Genomic DNA, 17,546 nt, shown 5'->3' with positions numbered 1-17,546 from the left:
TATCTGCGATGCCTTGCAACATGTTCAGAAGAGATCTCCAACCCCTCGTACTCTTACAGATTTATGGACAACCCTGCAGGATTCATGGTATCAGTTCCCTCTAGCACTACTTCAGACACCAGTCGAGTCCATTCCACATCGTGTTGCGGCACTTCTGCATGCTAGCGGGGCCCTACACGTTGTTAGGCAGGTGTTCCAGTTTCTTAGGCTGTTCAGTGTATAATGCGCTGTACAGGCGTGTGTTTTAAATACTATTATAAGCTGACATTACCTTTGTTACACTACAGACTATCTCTTGACCGCATGTTTATATCCCGATCTGAAGACGATCGTTTAAGCAGTTAAAATAGTAATCAATTATTGTCTGTATTGCGATATCGGAACCTGTACAGAAAATTGGAATAGAGATCAACATAAACATCATTTCCGCCATTCTTATTGCTCATGAAAACCACACATTCCATGTTGTACCACCATACAGCGAGTGCTTCAGAGGTGGCGGTCCAGACTGCTGTACACACCAGTACCTCTAATACCCAGTAGCACGTCCTCTTGCATTGATGCATGCCTGTATTCGTCGTGGCATACTATCCACAAGTTCATCAAGGCCATGTTGGACCAGATTGTCCCACACTTCAACGTCGATTCGGCGTAGATCCCTCAGAGTGGTTTGTGGGACACGTCGTCCATAACAAGCCCTTTTCAATCTATCCCAGTCATGTTCGGTAGGGTTCATGTCTGGAGAACATGCTGGCCACTCTAATCGAGCGATGTCGTTATCCTGAAGGTAGTCATTCACAAGATATGCACGATAGTGGCGTGAATTGTTGTCCATGAAGAAGAATGCTAATGTCTTGCCAATATGGTTGCATTATCGGTCGGAGGATGGCGTTCACGTATCGTACAGCCGTTACGGAGCCTTCCATGACCACCAGCGGCGAACGTCGGCCCCACATAATGCCACCCCAAAATATCAGCGAACCTTTACCTTGCTGCACTCGCTGGACAGTGTGTCTAAGGCGTTGAGCCTGAGCGGGTTGCCTCCAAACACGTCCCCGACGATTGTCTGGTTGAAGGCATATGCGACACTCAGCGGTGAAGAGAACGTGATGGCAATCCTGAGCGGTCCATTCTGCATGCCGTTGATCCCATGTGTACCGCGCTGCATGGCGTCGTGGTTGCAAAGATGGTTCTCACCGTGGACGTCGGGAGTGAAGTTGCGCATCAAGCAGCCTATTTTGCACAGTTTGAGTCGTAACACGTCCTGTGGCTGCAAAAAAAAAAAAAAAAAATTCGAATATCATAAATTTTCTTGAGACCGAGGAGCTTATGTCCACGAATCAGCTCGGTTTTAGAAAACATCGCTCGCGTGAAAATCAGCTTGCTCTTTTCTCACGTGATTTACTTAACTATGGATGAAGGATGCGGGCTTTTAAATAAAATGATGTGGTGTGGTGGCCCTCAACTACGTACCCTCTGACTCAGAGTTGAAACATTAAAACTATTGGCTGGTTTCTTTGCCTAGGGGCTGGGATACGTAGTTGCCGCATTACAAGCCCAGTACTGCTGAGTCTACAGTATACAATATGAATATACACACGAATCGAATGGTCGAAGGTTCCTATCACTCGGCAATTGCGAATTTTGAATGCCACATAGAAATTTATAAGTGAAAGAATGCAATTAAATAAAATCTGCAGGTACTATTTTTAACGATTTTAAATGATGAGTATGATAGGTTTTAAGACTGCCGTTTATTACTGCACTTATTGGTGTCGGTGGTCCAGGAATTAAATGAAATATAAGTTTAATAACAGGGAAACAATAGATTCCTACTTCACGTAATTAGTTATGAACAACAACATAGCTCGCGAGTTATTCACTTCTGAACGCATACTACGTCTTCACTGCAGAAGCCACGGAAATCCCACAAGTGCACAAGTCGGCACTACGAAATATTTCTATCTCCCGCGACAACGCGCAAACTGCCCCACGCTCCAACGTAGTTCCTGCGACTGACCGTCGCCGCTTCCCGTCCAGCTCTCCTTGTTCCGTCCAGCAATGATGCTACTCCCCCTCTTCCATACAGTCTCCCCATTAACGAGCGCTGTGATTGGCTAGAGCGCTCCTGCCATTTCTCCAAGCCAATGCACACTCACAAACATATCGAAACACATACGAAACTCTAGATTTACATTTAAATAACTTGAAATTAAATACATATTCCTACGGCTGGACCATAACCACTCTCTAAAACACATTATCAAATACATAAACAAATCAAATAAACATTTATCAAAGGAATAGAAACAAAAGGCAGGCCAGTAGCCTAATGTCTCTGTGCTTCCTAAAACACAGTAAATATTGAACCAATTTCTTCATGAATAGTATATATCGGATATAAACAAATACATAAACGAATAAATATATTTATAAGCATGCTGCGGCCGTTTTTTCGTGTAACTGTAACTCTCTAAAACACATTATCAAATACATAAACAAATCAAATAAACATTTATCAAAGGAATAGAAACAAAAGGCAGGCCAATAGCCTAATGTCTCTGTGCTTCCTAAAACACAGTAAATATTGAACCAATTTCTTCATGAATAGTATATATCGGATATAAACTAATACATAGACGAATAAATATATTTATAAACATGCTGCGGCCGTTTTTTCGTGTAACTGTAGAGTACTTACGGCCTGACGCGATCAATAATAATCGGCCACTTTTACCTCCAATAACTCGTGTACTATTCACGTTACATGCCTGTAATTCATACAATTTAGGCTTACACTAATAGCTTTCTAAAGATACGTCGATCGACAAAATCGATGAACCGTTTAGATTTTGGAAATTCTTTGCTGGGTGGTACTTGTATAATTTATAATCAGATACTAAACTTTAAACTAATAAAGATATTGAAAATCCGAGTACACAATCAGAATCGTCGTGCAAATAATGGTAATGTACATATTTCTTTTTAAGGTATCATGATTCCTCTGGCTATTATTAATTCCTACATGGGCCGGCCGGTGTGGCCGCGCGGTTCTAGGCGCTTCAGTCTTGAACCGCGTGACCGCTACGGTCGCAGGTTCGAATCCTGCCTCGGGCATGGATGTGTGTGATGTCATTAGGTTAGTTAGGTTTAAATACTTCTAAGTTCTAGGGGACTGATGACCACAGATGTTAAGTCCCGTAGTGCTCAGAGCCATTTCAAGCATTTGAACCAATTCCTACATGAGCTGTGAAATATCTGCTATTATGGTTTCACAAAGTCCGCCATCTTTGGCCCTCCCAGCATACAAGTCTCGTTCATCGACACAAAACACAGTCCTCGTCACAGCGTCAACATGGAATTCCCAGCGATGCGGTTGGCCTAGACCACGCACCCTCTTGCTCCGTCCGATGCTCGGCTCCACGAGGCTGCCGACAGGTAGCGGCAAGCCGGCCGCAGTGGCCGAGCGGTTCTAGGCGCTTCAGTCCAGATCCACGTGACTGCTACGGTCGCAGGTTCGAATCCTGCCTCGGGCATGGATGTGTGTGATGTCCTAAGGTTGGTTAGGTTCAAGTAGTTCCAAGTCTAGGGGACTGATGACCTCAGATGTTAAGTCCCACAGTGCTCAGAGCCAGTTGAACCATTTTGAATTTGAGTAGTGGCCCGCCGGGAGGCCCCCGCGCGGCCACGCCAACTCCGGACTTAGAATGTTTTCACGGCGCCACAACTCGCCTGTTACCTGACAAGATGACGGACAGACTCCGTATTTATGGAATTTCGGAAAGCATTCGACGCTGCAGACTCGTAACGAAGGTATGAACATGCGGAATAAGTTCCCAGATTTGTGAGTGGCTTGAAGACTTCTTAAGTAATAGAACCCAGTACGTTTAATAAGTCACAGCTGCAAAATACTAACACGAATTCTTTACAGACGAATGGAAAAACTAGTAGAAGCCAACCTCGAGGAAGATCAGTTTGGATTCCGTAGAAACACTGGAACACGTGAGGCAATACTGACCTTACGACTTATCTTAGAAGAAAGATTAAGGAAAGGCAAACCTACGTTTCTAGCATTTGTAGACTTAGAGAAAGCTTTTGACAATGTTGACTGGAATACTCTCTTTCAAATTCTGAAGGTGGCAGGGGTAAAATACAGGGAGCGAAAGGCTATTTACAATTTGTACAGAAACCAGATGGCAGTTATAAGAGTTGAGGGGCATGAAAGGGAAGCAGTGGTTGGGAAGGGAGTGAGACAGGGTTGTAGCCTCTCCCCGATGTTGTTCAATCTGTATATTGAGCAAGCAGTAAAGGAAACAAAAGAAAAATTCGGAGTAGGTATTAAAATTCATGGAGAAGAAATAAAAACTTTGAGGTTCGCCGATGACATTGTAATTCTGTCAGAGACAGCAAAGGACTTGGAAGAGCAGTTGAATGGAATGGACAGTGTCTTGAAAGGAGGATATAAGATGAACATCAACAAAAGCAAAACAAGGATAATGGAATGCAGTCTAATTAAGTCGGGTGATGCTGAGGGAATTACATTAGGAAATGAGGCACTTAAAGTAGTAAAGGAGTTTTGCTATTTGGGGAGCAAAATAACTGATGATGGTCGAAGTAGAGAGGATATAAAATGTAGGCTGGCAATGGCAAGGAAAGCGTTTCTGAAGAAGAGAAATTTGTTAACATCCAGTATTGATTTAAGTGTCAGGAAGTCATTTCTGAAAGTATTCGTATGGAGTGTAGCCATGTATGGAAGTGAAACATGGACGATAAATAATTTGGACAAGAAGAGAATAGCAGCTTTCGAAATGTGGTGCTACAGAAGAATGCTGAAGATTAGATGGGTAGATCACATAACTAATGAGGAAGTATTGAATAGGATTGGGGAGAAGAGAAGTTTGTGGCACAACTAGACCAGAAGAAGGGATCGGTTGGTAGGACATGTTCTGAGGCATCAAGGGATCACCAATTTAGTATTGGAGGGCAGCGTGGAGGGTAAAAATCGTAGGGGGAGACCAAGAGATGAATATACTAAGCAGATTCAGAAGGATGTAGGTTGCAGTAGGTACTGGGAGATGAAGAAGCTTGCATAGGATAGAGTAGCATGGAGAGCTGCATCAAACCAGTCTCAGGACTGAAGACCACAACAACAACAACGTTGTCCTCGATGGTGAGTGTTCATCGGAGGTGAGGGTATCATCAAGAGGGCCTCAGGGAAGTGTGGTAAGACTGCTGTTGTTCTCTGTATACGTAAATGGTGTGGCGGACAGGGTGGGCAGCAATCTGCAGCTGTCTGCTGATGATGCTGTGGTGTACGGTAAGGTGTCGAAGATGAGTAACTGTAGGAAGATACAAGACGACTCAGACAAAATTTCTAGTTGGTGTGATGAATGACTGCTAGCTCTAAGTACGGAAAATTATAAGTTAATGCGGATGAGCTGGAAGAATAAACTTGTAATGTTCGGACACAGTATTACTAGTGTCCTGCTTGACAGAGCCAAGTCTTTTAAATATCTGGACGTAACGTTGCAAAGCAATATGAAATGTAACGAAGATGTGAGAACTGTGGTAGGGAAGACGAATGGTCGACTTGGGTTTATTGGGAGAATTTTAGGAAAGAGTGCTTCACTCGTAAAGGAGACAGCATATAGGACGCTGGTGCGACCTATTCATGAGTACTGCTCGAGTGTCTGGGATCCGTACCAGGTCGGACTGAAGGATGACATCGAAGCAGTTCAAAGACGGGCTGCTAGATTTTTTTTCCCGATAGGTCCGAAAATCACGCAAGTGTCACGGAGTGCTTCGGGAGCTCAACTCGGAATCCCTGGAGGGAAGGCGACGTTTTCGAGAAGCACTATTGAGAAAATTTAGAGAAGTTGATTGCCACTCGATTCTACTGCCGCCAACGTACTTAGTGCGTAAGGATCACGAAGATAGGATACGAGAAATTAGGGCTCATAAGAAGGCAAATAGACAGTGGTTTTTCCATCGCTATAGTTGCCAGTGGAACAGGAGAGGAAAGGACAAGCAGTGGTACAGGGTATCCTCCGCCACGCACTGTTCGATGGCTTGCGGAGTGTGTACACTACTGGCCATTAAAACTGCTGCTCCACGAAAATGACGTGCTACAAACGCGAAATTTAACCGACAGGAAGCCGATGCTGTGATATTCAAATAATTAGCTTTTCAGAGTATTCACACAAGGTTGGCACCGGTGCCGACACCTACAACATGCTGACATGAGGAAAGTTTCCAACCGATTTCTCATACACAAACAGCAGTTGACTGGCGTTGCCTGGTGAAACGTTGTTGTGATGCCTCGAGTAAGGAGGAGAAATGCGTACCATCACGTTTCTGACTTTAATAAAGGTAGGATTGTAGCCTATCGCGGTTGCGGTTTACCGTATCGCGACATTGCTGCTCGCATTGGTCGAGATCCAATGACTGTTAGCAGAATATGGAATCGGAGGGTTCAGGACGGTAATACGGAACGCCGGTGCTGGATCCCAAAGGCCTCGTATCATTAGCAGTCGAGCTGACAGGCATCTTATCCGCATGGCTGTAACGGATCGTGCAGCCACGTCTCGATCCCTGAGTCAAAAAATGGGGACGTTCGCAAGACAACAACCATCTGCACGAACTGTTCAACGACTTTTGCAGCAGCATGGACTATCAGCTCGGAGACCGTGGCTGCGGTTACCCTTGATGCTCCATCACAGACAGGAGAGCCTGAGATGGTGTACTCAACGACGAACCAGGGAGCACGAATGGCAAAACGACATTTTTTTCGGATGAATCCAGGTTCTGTTTACAGCATCATGATGGTCGCATCTGTGTTTGGCGACATTGCGGTGAACGCACATTGGAAGCGTGTATTCGTCATCGCCATACTAGCGTATCACCCGGCGCGATGGTATGCGGTGCCATTGGTTACACGTCTCGGTCACCTCTTGTTCGCATTGACGGCTCTTTCAACAGTGCGCGTTACATTTCAGATGTATTACGACCCGTGGCTCCACCCTTCATTCGAACCCTGCGAAACCCTACGTTTCGGCAGGATAATGCACGACCGCATGTTGCAGGTCTTGTACGAGCCATTCTGGATACAGAAAATGTTCGACAGCTGCCCTGGACAGCACATTCTCCAGATCTCTCACCAACTGAAAAAGGCTAGTCAATGGTGGCCGAGCAACTGGCTCGTCACAATACGCCAGTCACTACTCTTGATGAACTGTGGTATCGTGTTGAAGCTGCATGGGCGGCTGTACTTGTACACGCCATCCAAGCTCTGTTTGACTCAACGCCCAGGCGTATCAAGGCCATTATTACGGCCAGAGGTGGTTGTTCTGGGTACTGTTTTCTCAGGATCTATGCACACAAATTTCGTGAAAATGTAATCACATGTCAGTTCTAGTATAATATATTTGTCCAATGAATACCCGTTTATCATCTGCATTTCTTCTTGGTGTAGCAATCTTAATGGCCAGTACTGCATATAGATATAGATGTAGATGTAGGCAAGTCCTCCTTGTGACAGTGTAGGTAAAGGCACTGAGTAATGATTGTTTTGAACTTATTTCTCATTTGCGTAAAGGCGTATAATAAGTTTAAGGGGAGATAGAACAGGTGTGGAACATCGCCAGCCATGTACAGTGATGATTCCAAATAATATGACCATATGTTTAATACGTCACGGCTGCAAAATACTAACACGAATTCTTTACAGACGAATGGAAAAACTGGTAGTAGCCGACCCCGGGGAAGATCAGTTTGGATTCCGTAGAAGTATTGGGACACGTGATGCAAGAATGACCCCACGATTTATGTTATAAGATAGATTGAGGAAAGGCAAACCTACGTTTCTAGCATTTGTAGACTTAGAGAAAGCTTTTGACAATGTTGACTGGAATACTCTTTCAAATTCTGAAGGTGACAGGGATAAAGTACAGGGAGCGAAAGGCTATTTACGATTTGTACAGAAACCAGATGGCAGTTATAAGAGTCGAGGGGCATGAAAGGGAAGGGGATGAGACAGGATTGTAGCCTGTCCCCGATGTTATTCAATCTGTATATTGAGCAAGCAGTAAAGGAAACAAAAGAAAAATTCGGAGTAGGAATTAAAATCCATGGTGAAGAAATAAAAACTTTGAGGTTCGCCGATGACATTGTAATTCTGCCAGAGAAAGCAAAGACTTGGAAGAGCAGTTGAACGGAATGGACAATGTCTTGAAAGGAGGATATAAGATCCAAAATGAGGATAATGGAATGTAGTCGAATTAAGTCGGGTGATGCTGAGGGAATTACATTAGGAAATGAGACACTTAAAGTAGTAAAGGAGTTTTACTATTTGGGGAGCAAAATAACTGATGATGGTCGAAGTAGAGAGGATATAAAATGTAGGCTGGCAATGGCAAGGAAAGCGTTTCTGAAGAAAAGAAATTTGTTAACATCGAGTATAGATTTAGGTGTCAGGAAGTCATTTCTGAAAGTATTTGTATGGAGTGTAGCCATGTATGGAAGTGAAACATGGACGATAAGTAGTTTGGACAAGAAGAGAATAGAAGCTTTCGAAATGTGGTGCTACAGTAGAATGCTGAAAATTAGGTGGGTAGACCACATAAGTAATGAGGAGGTATTGAACAGAAATGGGGTGAAGAGGAGTTTGTGGCACGACAAGAAGAAAGGACCGGTTGGTAGGACATGTTCTGAGGCATCAAGGGATCACAAATTATAGCATTGGAGGGCAGCGTGGATGGTAAAAATCGTAGAGGGAGACCAAGAGATGAATACACTAAGCACATTCAGAAGGATGTAGGTTGCAGTAGGTACTGGGAGATGAAGAAGCTTGCATAGGATAGAGTAGCATGGTGAGATTCATCAAACCAGTCTCAGGACTGAAGACCACAACAACAACAACATGTTTAATAGCGTGTTGGTCCACCTCCGGAAAGCAGTACAGCAGTGATTTGACGCGTCACGGATTCTACAAGTCCTGCCAGATTAAAACTGTGTGCCGAACCGGTACTCGAACTCGGGACCCTTGCCTTCACAGGAGAGCTTCTGTAAAGTTTGGAAGGTATGAGACAAGGTACTGGCGGAAGTGAAGCTGTGAGGACGGGGCGTGAGTCGTGCTTTGGGTAGCACCCAAAGGTCCCGAGTTCCAGTCTCTGTTCGGCACACTGTTTTAATCTGAAAGAAAGTTTCATATCAGCGCACACTCCGCTGCAGATTGATAATCTCATTTTGTCTACATGTCGTTCGTACGTATCAGGAGGTGTGAGGTATTCCATTAAATTACGGGCTGGTGTTTCGTGGGTGCAGAGTTATCCTTCTACAGCGTCCCATGTTTTACCCAGTGGATTCAGATCAGGTGAATTTGCTGACCAAGGCGTTCGACCCAAGTTCGCTATCATGCTCCTCAAACCATTGTAGCACTATTCTTGCTCCGTGGCACGGACAGTTATCCTGCTGGAAGATCCATGACTGTCGAAAAAGACATGAAGCATGAAGTGATGCACGCGGTCCGCAATAATCTTCAAGTGGACCACATCTGTCATGGTGCTTTCTATCATTACCTTAGGTCGCATGAAAGTCCAGGTGAATGTACTCTACAGCACAGTCTTGCCCCACCGACCTACATCCAAGCGCAGTGCACGTCGAGAGCAACAATTTGCCTCTGTGACTGCGTTAGAGGATTTGACCATCGACCAGGTGTGACAAGAAACGTGAAACGCTGGACAAGGCGACACGTTTACATCGATCCACGGTCCAGTCACGACAATCCCGTGCCCATTTCTCACGTCATTGGCCGTGTCGGTGGGTCAACATGGGACACGTAGCGGTTGCCTGCTGCGGAGCTCCACATTAAACTCACTGCGATGAACGAGGCTTGTGCCTGTCACACGTCGCTGCCCCTTCTGCTTTACACAGCATGCAAGCCACTTTCCATAAACACTCACGCCAGTAGCAAGCGAACTACCGATCTGCTTGCAATACTCAAGATGCTCGTTCCCAGGCACTGGGCTGTAACAATCTGACCTTTATCAAAGTGTCTTACGTCAATGGTTTTACCCATTTCGGCCCGTATCGTCGCTAAAATGACTAATCATTCGTCTCTGTTCCACTTACATCCTTACCTTACCGCATCACTTGCTCGCATCGCCAGGAGACGGTATTTAATCTCGCGATTGGCGGCGAGCGTAATATTTTCGCTTATTAACGTATTTTGCAGTAGGCTACACTGAAGCTAGCGTCTACGAACATGAGTCTAAAATGTTGGGTGCGTAGATCGATACCTAGTACATGTTTGTGAGTTTTTCAGACAAAGCAACAGACAGCCTAGAGTGCATAATGATTCAAATTCGGCGATAGCCTCTGAAATTTGATGTCGGATTAATTGTGAATTTGTGAGAACTTCTGAATATGCGAACGATGTGTTCCCGATTCATGCACTCCAATTAATTGATAACATAAAGGCAAAACAGATGGAAACTGTTGGAGATCTCGTTGACACGTGTTATCGAACCCCATTTTTTCGCCTAACCATCGCCAAAGAGTATGATATATGATGCAACGAAATAATCGGGAGCAAGGTAAAATGACATCTCGATCCCAGTTTACAGGCTTCAGCATCGCATTTCAACGGCGCCCAATGATATGTGAAACGCAGTGTTTTGATAATAATAATAGTAATAACAATAATATCTTCGTGTGGCTCAGTGGGTTGGTGCAGTTCTTTTAATTGGTCGCCACTTCCACAGGTTGCTTGTCCCTAATCTCTGCTTATTCATCTGGGGAAAGGAGATCTCCAGTTTCAGGTGGAATCGTGAAATCCAAACCACGTTGCTGTGATGGGGAGAGAGAAATAGTGTCACCACATGAAAAGAAATAGTTGGGTGTGTTCGTGACTGTACCTTGTATTTGGCTTCGGCGTGACAGTCAGTGACAGGTCGGCAAGATCACTTTTTTTGTCACCAATCTTTTGACTGGTTTGATGAGGCCCGTCAAGAATTTCACTCCCGTGCCAACCTCTTCATCTAAGAGCAGAAGTCGCAGCCAGTGTCCTCGATTATTTGTTGAATACATTCCAATCTCTGTCTTCGGCTACAGTTTTTATTCTGCACAGCTTCCTGAAGTATCATTGAAGTCATTCCTCGATGTCTTAACACATGTCCTACCATGCTCTCACTTCTTCTTGTTAATGTTTTCGAGGTGTTCTTCTCCTCGCCGATTCTGTGCCCAACCTCCCTGTTTCATATCTTAGCACCCTACATAATTCGAACACCCTCCTATAGCACGATATGAGCACATTTGATCATTTCCAGTTCGTGCGTGCCCAACACATGAGAGTCAATCTGCGAACAATTTTGGGCACTGAAGTTTGCACATATTCCACCATGTCAAACGTGTGCCGGAAGTACCTCGTTTGAAGGAGGACCTCCAGCCATGAAGCCAGCTGCCGCTGGAAACGGCTTGATGATACGTCACCGATGAGTTCTGCTCATTGTAACAGGACGTAGTTGGATCGAAGAATAACATATGACTCGCCAGTTCAATATTGGACAGTAACTCGTGAGATGACGTACCTCCTCAGTTGGGGTACTGATGCTATCAGTTTTCACGTGTAGACCTTTCCACCGCCAGTCGCAAGGCCCAATAATTAGTATGGGCCAAAGAACACATCCACTGATTGCTTGAAGCACGGGAAAAGGTTCCCTGGACTGATGGATCACATTATACTTTGATACAAGGTGATGCCTTTACGCCGAAAATAGCACGAGGCGACGAATCTTGCTTTCCAACAGGGCATCGTTTGAGCAGGCTGAAGTGTTATAGTGTGGGGAATCTTCAGGTGAGACGAAATGGAGCATCTCACACTCCCATCTTTCACTGCTGAAACATACAAGAACCTACAATCCAATAATATGACATCATTTGTTCTGCCACACCACTATGCATTCTACCTCAACTTTCAGCACGACAATGCACCACTACTTTGGACCTGAATCTTGACTGAATGTTTGAGAACACACTACGGAAGCGATGTAGGAGATCACATACTTTATGTCCATTTGTCCGGCTATAGCACAACACAGACTTCCTGTACCATCAACACGACAGTGTACCGTCACATCAGACCAGAATCGTATCTGCATTCCTTGTGAACACACAGCGGATGTAGGGACTGATGACCATGTAGTTTGGTTCCTTAATACCCTAAACCAACCAACCACAGCAGGAACCAACTCTGACAATCTCTGCAAGCTGTGGCACATGGTTGACTGGGCGTGGTTTAGGATGGATTCCCACTGCTTTCAATGCCTCGTGGATTTCTTGTCATGACGGGTCGCAGTCATCTTCCGGGCAAACGTGGGTATCATACACTAAACATAGTCTGTGTTTCATTTACTGTTGAATGTATTACGTAAATACGTCAGACATTTGTTTCCACGTTCTTTAGCAGTTCGTAGAGTGTGAAAGCTTCTCAAAAAAATATTTTTCATAATTTTATTTCCTCGTCTCTGCAGAATTTTGCGATGCTTCGTTTACACTTGAGGAATTATTTTTTGCAGAATTAATGCAGCGCTTTTAATATAACGTCCGAGTCTGCGCCCCCGCTGTAACGGTAAAACGGCAGCCGACCAAATGTCTTTTGCGATATTTAATACCCGGCCATGCGTGCCGTATCGCGCAACGCGCGGTCCATAGTCCCCTGAAAATCCGGCTTCCGTAGCTCTCTTAGTGCGACAGTTATTCAGCGCTGATCCGCGTAAGCCGGACGTGACGTCACAGTTGCCGATAGCTGGGAGATATATGTGCGGCTACCGCTCCGCCATCGAGATCAAACGCGGCCGAGCGCATATTTTAACGGGCGCCGCTTATTGTATTAAGCACACTCGTTTATTCCTATTTGCTCATATTTGTCGAATTCAATCGCGCACAGAAGCGAATAAAAATGAACAGTGATTGACGTTTGCCCGGTATATCAGGCAGTGGCGCAGCCACCGGTTCAGACAGCACTGTAACGTGATATTTGTGTGGAACGAGAATTGTCGTCGAAGCCCTCTGTAACGTCATACTTCATGAGCCAAATGATCAGCGACTGTGAACACAGGTTCACGAGCTGTGGTTTATTGTTTTGTACCCATCAATCATCCGTAAAACGTGATGGCGGTCTTCCTTTTCTCTGACCTGCAACGATTTCATTAGCCATATACACTTTACTTTTCTATTTGTGCAAGAACACTACCTGCAGAAAAGAAATTCAATTTGTAGGCGAAAATTTCAGTTATTATTTCGCCAGTAATTAACACCAAAGTCAATTTCAGTGTAGGAACGACGTTTTGAAACCCCTTGTGACTGGAACAGGCTACTAGGAGAGGAAAGTGTGAAGGTCACATACAAGGACAACTAGAGCGCTGCCGACTTAGCCAGCAGCAAATAAAGCCTGTTCAAAGTTGCTATCATCTTTTGTTTGATTTCGTCCGTTTTTCCACGATAGTGCTTCGTTTGGACAAAGCAACATACACACACCAAAAAAAGTTTTGCATCACGTCAGTTCCGAGAGTTCCGGAAACTGCACAGAAAATTGGCATAGAGATCAACATAAACATCATATCCGCCCTTTTTCTTGCTCATGAAAACCACACATTGCATATTGTAACATCATACAGAGAGAACTTAAGAGGTGGCGGTCCAGACTGCTGTACACACCGGTACCTCTAATACCCAGTAGCACGTCCTCTTGCATTGATGCACGCCTGTATTCGTCGTGGCATACTATCCACAAGTTCATCAGGACACTGTTGGTCCAGATTGCCCCATCTTCAACGGCGTTTCGGCGTGGTTGGTGGGTCCGGTCGTCCATAAACAGCCATTTTAAATCTGTCCCAGGCATGTTCGATAGGGTTCATGTCTGGAGAACATGCTGTCCACTCTAGTGAGCGATGTCGTTCTACTGACGGAAGTCATTCACAAGATGTACACGATGGGGCCGCGAATTGTCGTCCATGTAGACGAATGCCTCGCCATTATGTTGCCGATATGGTTGCACTATAGGTCGGAGGATGGCATTCACGTATTGTACAGCAATTATGGCGCCTTCCATGACCACCAGCGGCGTACGTCGGCCCGACATAATGCCACCCCAAGACAGCAGGGAACCTCCACCTGGCTGCACTTGCTGGACACTATGTCTATGGCGTTCAGCATGACCGAGTTGCCTCCAAACACGTCTCCGACGACTGGTTCAAGGAACATGCGATTTCATCTGTGAAGAGAACGTGATGCCAATCCTTAGCGGTTCATTCGGCATCTGTACCGCGCTGTATGGTATCGTGGCTGCAAAGACGGACCTCGCCATGGACGCCGGGAGTGAAGTTGCGCTTCGTGTACCTTATTGCTCACGGTTTGAGTCGTAACACGGCATCCTGTGGCTGCACGAAAAGCATTATTCAACATGTTGGCGTTGTTGTCAGTGTTCCTCCGAGCCATAATCCGCAGGTATCGGTCATCCACTGCAGTAGTAGCCCTTGGGCGCCTAAGGGAGACACTGGACTCGCATTCGGGAGGACGACGGTTCAATCCCGCGTCCGGCCATCCTGATTTAGGTTTTCCGTGATTTCCCTAAATCGCTCCAGGCAAATGCCGGGATGGTTCATTTCAAAGGGCACGGCCGACTTCCTTCCCCGTCCTTCCCTAACCCGATGAGACCGATGACCTCGCTGTCTGGTCTCTTTCCTCAAAACCAACCAACCAACCAAGCAACCTGAGGGAGGCATTTCATCAACAGTTCCTCTCTCTGCATCTCGTCCACGTCCGAACAACATCGCTTTGTGAATCTTCAAGGTTTCCCGGCGGATGTTTTGTAAATAGTCTTCACGGATTTGCCGCCGGACCACTTTGTGCAAATTCCCCAACATTTTCGCGGAGCAACTGTCCGACATCTTCAGGTGGTTCAACCTTGCTGGTGGCTAGGTGCTACTGACGGTATCCGCACGTCTACGCCCCGTTTCTAGAAAGCGCGCTAAGAATGCGCAGGCGCGGAAATCGCACATGCGCAATGATTTGCAATTAGATGGTGCCATATTCAAACTCCTGCCGAATATCGCAGTGCGGCGGTTCTCCTAAGCGTGCGCTGTGCGCAGCGTTTGCCAACAGTACGGCCAGACGTTACTCATCTACGGCCGTACTAGACCAATGTTATGAGGTACCTGTTAACGAAGAATTTTGACTTTCGCGTCGTGATTTAATAGCAGCCAATCCAGCGTTCCAGGCTGTGCTCAGTTGACATCCCGTATCCTTGTTGATGAGATTATCGGCTGTACGGATATGTATTGCTTCCTTAATGACGCAATCCCAGAAAGATGATGCCCGGGATAAAACTTCCGTCTTTTCATAAATCATCCGATGTCCTGTAATCACACAGTGTTCCGCAATTGCCGACTTTTCCGGTTCACGAAGGCGTGTATGACGCTGATGTTCATCGCAGCGTTCTTGTACTGTGCGGCATGTCTGGCCTATATATGCTGCCCCACATTGGCAAGGAATCTTGTGCACACCACATTTCCTCAGGCCAAGGTCATCCTTAACCGAACCCAACAGGTTTCTCAGTTTTGCAGATGGTTGATAAATACTCTTAATTCCATATCTTCTGAGGACTCTTCAGATTCTTGACGACACGGCACCAAAATACGGCAATAAGGCCGAAGTGGTGGGTGTCTTCGTATCTTCATTCTGCTCCATAGATTGGACTCGCCTCGGTCTGAATGCATTACCTATCTGTCTCTCAAAATATTCGTTTTGTCGGAACATTGTCTTCAAATGTTGTATTTCACTCGACAGGCTTTCAGGATCAGATACCACAGGTGCTTCATGAACGAAGGTACGTAATGTACTGCCGCATTGTGGCCTGCAGATGTGGATCTGTATGCGTTGACTTGCGGTAGACGCTGTGTCCCAAGGTTCCATCTGCTTTCCTTCGTAACAAACATCAAGAAAAGATAGAGTACCACCTTTTTCCACTTCCACTGTGAAGAAACGTAGGTAGAGTATCAAGTCCATGTGGCCACACCACAAATGTACAATCCACATACTGCAGAAAACAAGAGGGTCTGACTGACTGTATTGCTTTTTCTTCAAAGTCCTCCATAAAATAATTGGCCACCACAGGAGACAGACGGCTCCCCATCGCGACACCATCCACTAGCTCAAAATATTAGTCATGGAATAAGAAGTATGTTGAAGTGCTTACTTGTCCTATTTTTATTTTAGTGCTTTCTTCTTATGTTATTTATGGGAAAAAGCGAGTTGTTTTATTTTGCTGCCCTCTTTTAAAGTCGTTGTGGGCACAAGCAATGTTGTTTCTTTTTATTTACTTGATGTATACACGTTTTTTAGAGTGAGTTCTGAGGAGTAATATTATTGCCTGATTTTGGATAAGGTTATTGCATTGCTGTTGAGGCGAAATAAGTTCCGCCACCGCAGTGACACAGGACCCAGTGGTGCATTTGCCTCGCTATCACCTCTCTGTTATAAAGCACCGTCGGTTCATTGCTCTCCACTTTCGATAGTTTCTGGTCCTTCCTCGAGATTACTCATAGGACTTTTCCAGGGTTATCTGGCTTCTGTCGGTTCGGTCCTGACTCTGGCCGAATCTGCGTCACAATACTGAACTTATTGTTAATCCTTTCTCTCTGCTCATTAGTACACAAAAAGAATTACAAGGGTTTCCAACACACTTCCCTGGAATACACCTGAAGTTACTTGTACTTCTGTTTCTACTTCTGCCTTCGCTCGAGATAACATACTGTGCCGTCCCTATCAGGATATTCTCTACCCAGTCAAAAATTTTGCTTCATACTCCGTACTTTCTTCAGTAAATATTGGCGTGGAACCAAGTCAACGCTTTCCAGAAGTCAAGAAGTACTGTATCCACATGACTGCTTTGATCCAACACTTTCAAAATGTCGTATGAGAAAACCGCAGTTTGGGTTTAGTACGATTCACGTTTCGGAATTCATGATGGATTCAGGTCATTCTGTTGTTGTTGTTGTTGTTGTCTTCAGACTGGTTTGATGCAGCTCTCCATGCTACTCTATCCTGTGCAAGCTTCTTCATCTCCCAGTACCTACTGCAGGCCGGCCGAAGTGGCCGTGCGGTTAAAGGCGCTGCAGTCTGGAACCGCAAGACCGCTACGGTCGCAGGTTCGAATCCTGCCTCGGGCATGGATGTTTGTGATGTCCTTAGGTTAGTTAGGTTTAACTAGTTCTAAGTTCTAGGGGACTAATGACCTCAGCAGTTGAGTACCATAGTGCTCAGAGCCATTTGAACCACTTTTTTGAACCTACTGCAACCTACATCCTTCTGAATCTGCTTAGTGTATTCATCTCTTAGTCTCCCACTACGATTTACCCTCCACGCTGCCCTCCAATGCTAAATTTGTGATCCCCTGATGCCCCAGAACATGTCCTACCAACCGGTCCCTTCTTCTTCTCGTGCCACAAACTCCTCTTCTCGCCAATTCTATTCAATACCTCCTCATTAGT

The sequence above is a fragment of the Schistocerca serialis genome, chromosome 1 (genome assembly GCF_023864345.2).
Source record: "Schistocerca serialis cubense isolate TAMUIC-IGC-003099 chromosome 1, iqSchSeri2.2, whole genome shotgun sequence".
Classification (NCBI taxonomy): Eukaryota; Metazoa; Arthropoda; class Insecta; order Orthoptera; family Acrididae; genus Schistocerca; species Schistocerca serialis.
Note: the sequence above shows the minus strand (reverse complement) of the source record.